The sequence below is a fragment of the Rattus norvegicus genome, chromosome 8 (genome assembly GCF_036323735.1).
Source record: "Rattus norvegicus strain BN/NHsdMcwi chromosome 8, GRCr8, whole genome shotgun sequence".
NCBI classification, from domain to species: Eukaryota; Metazoa; Chordata; class Mammalia; order Rodentia; family Muridae; genus Rattus; species Rattus norvegicus.
This window is the reverse complement of record NC_086026.1, coordinates 45585739-45592425: the sequence shown is the minus strand read 5'-3', so window position 1 is coordinate 45592425 and position 6687 is coordinate 45585739. Positions and strand designations below refer to the sequence as shown.

General features: G+C 42.1%; 1 pseudogene; it reads left to right on the top strand.

The window, feature by feature from the left end:
* Window positions 1–2859: 2859 nt before the first annotated feature.
* On the top strand, window positions 2860–3927 carry Nudt5-ps1 (nudix hydrolase 5, pseudogene 1; annotated as a pseudogene).
* The last annotated feature ends 2760 nt before the right edge of the window (window positions 3928–6687 follow it).

Sequence of the window (6687 nt, the reverse complement as noted above, 5' to 3'; positions counted from 1 at the left end):
ATTTATTTATTATGTGCTTTTCTGCAGGTATGTATGTGCACCATGTGCATGCCTGGCATCCTCAAAGGTCAGAAAAAGGCATAAAATGCCCTGGAACTGGAGTTATTGATGGCTGTGACCCTTCAGGTAAGTTCTTGGAATCAAACATGGGTCCTCTTCAAGTGCATCAAGTGCTTTTAATCATTGAGCCATCTCTCCAACCCCTTAATTTTTTTAAAGTAGTTTCAGGTTTCAGAGAAAAGGAACAGAAAGTAGAGTTCCATATACTTCACTCCTCAAGTTTCTTTTGTTAAAAACCCTAGTGCAGTACAACTTAATATATATAGATATAGGTATAGATAGATAGATAGATAGATAGATAGATAGATAGATAGATAGATAGATCGATCATGGGGATTTACATGTAACATGTAAATAATATGGGGATTTGGAGGTAAGCAAGCCAAAATCTGAAATTGTAATAATAAAGACTACAGCCAGGACTGACCTGGGAGTGTATGTCAATCAATGAAGATCTAGAGCCTTGGTTTTCACATGTGGTACCCAGATAGGATAGAGTTAGAGACACAGGCCATCTCATCACCCTCACCACCTTGTGAGCCAATAGATAAGGAAGATAATCCCAGAACTAATTAAAGAAACAAACTGTCCCTGTTGTACAGAGGGTGAAGATGCAGCCTGGCCTCCACTTTTGCTCTATTTGGAACAAGATAAGGGGGAAATGTCCTATCCCTGGAGAATCCCTGAGCAAATATAGCACTCCAGTGTGATAAGCCTGAAATCTATACTCTCTAACTTGAAATTTTCCAGGCCAAACGTTTATTACAAAGAGGCCTTAGAGTTATTTCTACCAATGAAATATATGTATGGTAACTACTCCAATGAGAGGCACAAGTGTGTGCTCTGGAGGCCCCTGACCTAGGTTTCTGAGGATCAGGAGTAGTCTCCCTCAGAAGCAGAATTCAGAGATCTGAAGGATTGAGAGGTATGGCTGCCTGAGAAAATGTCTGTCTGCATGTACCCTCTGGGGGCAGTGCAGAGGACAATCAGCTCCACAGATTACATGTTCCCACTCAGAAATGTACTTCTATGCAAACGCTATGAATAAGTCAGAATAATTTTGAGTCTTCAATAGAAAAAAACAAATTGGCAGCTAATGGCATTGAAGTACGTTGTGCAGTGATATTAGATGGATGGGGGCAATGGTCATTTGTCCTCACACCTTAAGTCAATACATCCCTTACTTAAGGCCTCAGCTATGTGTCTAGCTACCTGGCCTCCCTGGACTCATTTGGCAAATCTGGTTTCTTAACTTCCTCTGCAGTTCTGTGAAATATCCTGTATCTTTCAAAAAAATCCCAACCAGCTGGTGTCTAAAAGGCCTTTTAATAAGCAAATATCCAGAAGGGAAGCTGAGGGAAGCAGGAAGCAATGGAGAAGACATTCCAGGTGTGCCCACCTCTCTCACGCTCCCATCTGGTTACAATTCTCCACTCCCCTCTTGTTCCTCTGCAGTACTTTTAAATCCCTTCTCATCCTTATCTGTTGTTTTATTAAGAGCAAGAATAAACCTACTCGTTCTGAGGTCAACTGCTTTACAAGAGCCACATTTAAAGGAATAAAACCAAATATTAAGCCTCTAATGTCAACAAGCAAAAAGGCCAAATCAAATTCTGCAGAGAAACCTCTTAAAATAGCATCACATCCCAAAATACTTCCCAAGCCCAACAAGTAAAAGGCATCCTTATTACCACTGTTTAATAAATGGGAGGGTTATAATTTATATTTTGAACTGTCACAGGTATGCCAGAGGTCAACCTTCTGTGGGATACACAAATGCACAAATGTGGGAACAGACAGCCCTTGTCAGTGGAGGCTACAAAAAGACAAGTCTGTAGCCTGTCTTATAAAATTCATTTTACAGTTTTGCATTTTCAAATGACTATAGATTTCATGTGTGATTACCTTTGCTTTCAACACAGATAAGTAGCCATATCCTTATTTTATGCTCTGTCTTTGCTTGGAACCCTGTTGTGTAATTTAACATTATTATTGTGGGAAGTCATTGTCATGGTATGCTAATAGTCTATTACAGACACTCTCAATCCACCAACATGATGCTTAGGGGTATTCCAAAGGTTTGGAATTTTGTGTTTTTTCATCTCATGGCGACAAAATGGGCTTCTGTACTGGTCTTCCTTCCAAGCACAATACCTTTGAGCTAAATTTCCAGACCCAAATTCTTCCTTTTTTGTTGTTGTTTTTTTCGGTGGTGGTGTATTGTGTTGTTGTTGTTGATGATGATGGAGGTTTTTTGCTTTGGTTGATTTTGTTTTTTGTGGTTTTTAGGGGGTTGGTTGGTTGGTATTTTGTTTTTCATAGACATGGTAGCACACCAGCTATAACTACTGTTGAATAAAACTCAAATAACTAACCAACATGAAGGTAGAAGTCAGTAGTGATCATTACAGATGAGTACATTATAGATGAGATCAGACATGTCAATGCACGGGAAGTAAGTCAGTAAGACAGAGAAACCATCAGCATCCATGAAATGCGCCTTCAGGCAAAAAGAAAGCTGGACTCCAGATAACAGGAGAGTACTTTGGCATGACAGGAAGACCAATACAGAATCCCATACTGCCCACTTTACCAATCCCAGCTAGTTAAGAAGCCCTTTGCCAAGGACTCTTCCGGTCCGTAAAAGTCCACGGGAGCTAGAAGCTAAAGCAATGATAGAATGCACGCTTAGCCTGCCCGCACAGACGCGAGAGACACAACAAAAAAGATTTGAGTCCTTGGAGAAGAGTCATGAAAGTGTAGAATTTTTAGGAAGCTTACATCTCCGCTTTGGTCTGTATGCACCTCGACCTGGGAGCTTGCCTTCCACCAAAGGACTGTGGAGACCAACAGGCTGAAGTGGAGGCCCGAGAACTAAAAGACTCTTCTCCACCCCACTGAGCAGCGCATTATTTCAAAGGAGTTGATCTCAGAAGGAAAATGGGTCAAATTTGAAAAAAAACAACTTTCATGGACCCCACCGGTAAAACTAGAACCTGGGGGCTGGAGAGATGGCTCAGCGGTTAAGAGCACCGACTACTCTTCCAGAGGTCCTGAGTTCAATTCCCAGCAACCACATGGTGGCTCACAACCATCTGTAAAGAGATCCGATTCCCTCTTCTGGTGTATGTGAAGACAGCTACAGTGTACTTACATATAATAAGTGAATAAATCTTTAAAAAAAAAAAAAAAAAAAAAAAACCTAGAACCTGGGAAACAGAGAAGTTTACGACCAGGAAGGGAAAATCTGCTGATGCGGCGTCAGTCATACCAGTCCTGCAAAGAACGCTTCACCATGAGTGCATTGTTCTGGTGAAGCAGTTCCGCCCCGATGGGCGGGCGCTACTGTCTGGAGTTCCCAGCAGGGCTCATCAAAGAGGGCTGCACTTCGGGAGCTGGAGGAAGAAACTGGCTAGAAAGGTGACATTGCCGAATGCTTTCCAGCTGTGTGTATGGATCCAGGCTTGTCAAACTGCACCACACATGTTGTGATGGTGACCATCAATGGAGATGACACAGGAAATGTAAGGCCAAAACCCAAACCAGGGGACGGAGAATTTGTGGAAGTGTTTACTTTACCAAAGAATGATCTACTGACGAGACTTGACGCTTTGAGTGCAGAAGACCGTCTTACAGTGAACGCCAGGGTCTACGCCTACGCTCTGGCGCTGAAACATGCCAGCTCCAAGCCCTTCGAAGTGCCCGTCCTCAAATTTTAAGGCCAAGGAGGACAATGGCCATGCTTTGTAAATGAAACCGTGAGGCCTTTACTCTTCAATGTATTCAATTAAGTTTAATGTAGATCATAAATAGGCTTTTTCATAAAATAAAAGCAGCACAGACTGCATGTGGTATGAAATTATAATTACAGAGAGAATGTAACCTTCATTTAAACTTGTTAATACTCAGGGAAATGAACGTATAGTTAGGTATGTTTAAATTTCTTATACCTCACCTAGCCTAGAAGGTGAGGGTATTTTTCAGGAATAGACTCGAGCTCCAAATTAGGTCAACTATTTCTGCCCTCAATTCCTAAAATAAAAATTATGTACTTAAGTCTGCAGATAGCTATTTATTAGACACAGTTTAAAAATTAGAAGGTTGGGTTTCTGTTTTGTTTTGAGACAGGGTATCACTGTGTAGCCCTGGCTAGCCTGGAGCTTATTTTGTAGGCCAGGCTGGCTTTGAACTCAAGAGATTCATCTGTCTCTGTCTCCCCAAAGTTCTGGGAATGAACACGTGGCGAAATTAAAAAAAAAAAAAAAAAGAAGAAGTCCTTTGGCATCTAAAAGTATGCTAATAATTTTGTGTGTGTGCAAGAGCGCACACACACATACAGCAGGTTATGGGTAGTTTCAATGTTTCAGAGGCATCAAACTCACAACGTGACAGCTTATGACAAGGCAACAGGGATGATTCTGACCATGCTGGAGTTTCTAAAGAGAAGCTGCCAAAGATAATTGCAGCTAAAAAATATTTACCACAATGAATCTAATATAAATGAAATACATTTGTTTGGGAAGCAAAGGCCAGATCTTACTTACGTCCATTCAACCAGAGCCAAACAACGGCAGGCAAAGATTCAGGACACTCATAAAGTGGCTAATGTTGCTTTGGGGAAATGTTATGGAGTCCAACCATGGCCTTTCTTTCCTAAGTAAGGCTTACAAAGTGAGCAATGAGCTCATTATCAATTAATTGATGCACATTAATTTCTTTCACTAATGTGTATATACGCGTCATGCACATGTGTGTATGTAGGTATCACCTGAGACTGACCCTGCCTTAACAGTCATGGGCTAAAGTCCAAATACTAACAATATGCCATGTGTTAAATATGTAAGTTATGATAATGAACTTAGCCTTACTAGGTTTGAGGAATGATTTAGGGATGCACTCAATTATTTTAAAATCCAAATTAAGGCTTTTCCTAATTAACCAAACCCTAGAGCAGACAACAGTGTAGGTGAGCATGTTTCAGCCACTATCATTACAAGTAGGCCTTCAGAGCATCAGGATTGTTTGAAGATGGGTTTGATTTGTGTCGTTCCTCAGACGAGAAAATACTACCAGTAAAATGATACTCCATTCCAGAGTCCCAGTACCTGGCAATGCTCTAACAAGACCCAGATGACCTTGTTGCAGATCTGCTGCCGAATCCACACTGAGTGGATAAATCCAGAGACAACAACCGCATCCAGAGCATCCAGCTCATGACGAACATTTACGAAAGGCTGACAAAGGCCCTGAACCTGGCTAAACACCCTAAGAGTCATGGAAGAGTTTTAACATTCTAAATGCTATCTGGACCATCACTTCATCTTGGAATGAAGCCCCACAGTATTATGTGGTGTTTAAAAAAATTGCTGAGGACATAAATGAACACCTTTACTAAGGATTCTGCTGTAACAAGAGATGAGGGTGTAACTCTGTGGTAGACTGCTTGCCTACCATATACAAGGCCCTGGGTTTCACCCTCACTAACATACACATCAAAAGAGCAAGAAACTAGCTGGTTGTGATGGCTCCCATCTGTAATTCCAACACTTGGGAGACTAAGGCAGGAGGAGTACTGAGGTATCCTAAGCCACAAAGTTAGTTCCAGACTAGACTGTGCTGTGGAGGAATGCAGCTAGAGAAGGACCCAGAGGAAGAACATAGTGAGAATTGAAGCTTGTTAGAACTGTGCTGAGGGGCTAGCCAATGAAGAGATGACTAAACTAGAAGAAGAACGAGGAGAGGAGAGGAGAGGAGAGGAGAGGAGAGGAGAGGAGAGGAGAGGAGAGGAGAGATGAAGAGGGAGGGAGGGAGGGAGGGAGAGAGAGAGAGAGAGAGAGAGAGAGAGAGAGAGAGAGAGAGAGAGAGAGAGAGAGATTGTGGCAGAGAAAGAACCTATACCCAAGGAACCAAGAAAATTCACTGCCAAAGACATATCCAACAACATCAAGCAGATTCTAGAAGAGATGGAAATTAATTGTGAAAGATACAAGCTGAACGAACATTCAAGATGTTCTTGTTTACTGTGCAGACCATATAATGACAAACAAACAGATAACTTCCTGAAGAACACTGTGTCTCCATGCCAATGCCCCCAGTGCCTTCTACAGACTGCTCTGCAGCCTCATCAAAAGAGAGAGAACCTGGGGCTGGGGATTTAGCTCAGTGGTAGAGCGCTTACCTAGGAAACGCAAGGCCCTGGGTTCGGTCCCCAGCTCCGAAAAAAAGAACCAAAAAAAAAAAAAAAGAGAGAGAGAGAGAGAGAACCTAATGGCTCAGTCAAATGGCATCCCAGCAATTAAGTGTAGTTCAATGCTTCAATCATTTCTCAGGTTGGAATGTATGCATTAATAGTGAATAGTGACACAATCGTTCTGGTTTTCACTTTTATATAATATTCACTAAATTACACGAGCAAATAATACTTTATTACAATATAATTTTATGGCTGATCCCGGCCCACAGCTCCCTGCTCCCAAACCCCGTGGGACAGAGAGCTGATCGCCCAGACGTGTGGGCAATCCTGAGACTGCAGGGCAGGAGAGACCGCCACTTCTGCCCACCTTTGCCCACATCCTTAGCCCAAGAGGAAACTGTATAGTGCCTCTAGGCATGGGAAGATTGCAGCAG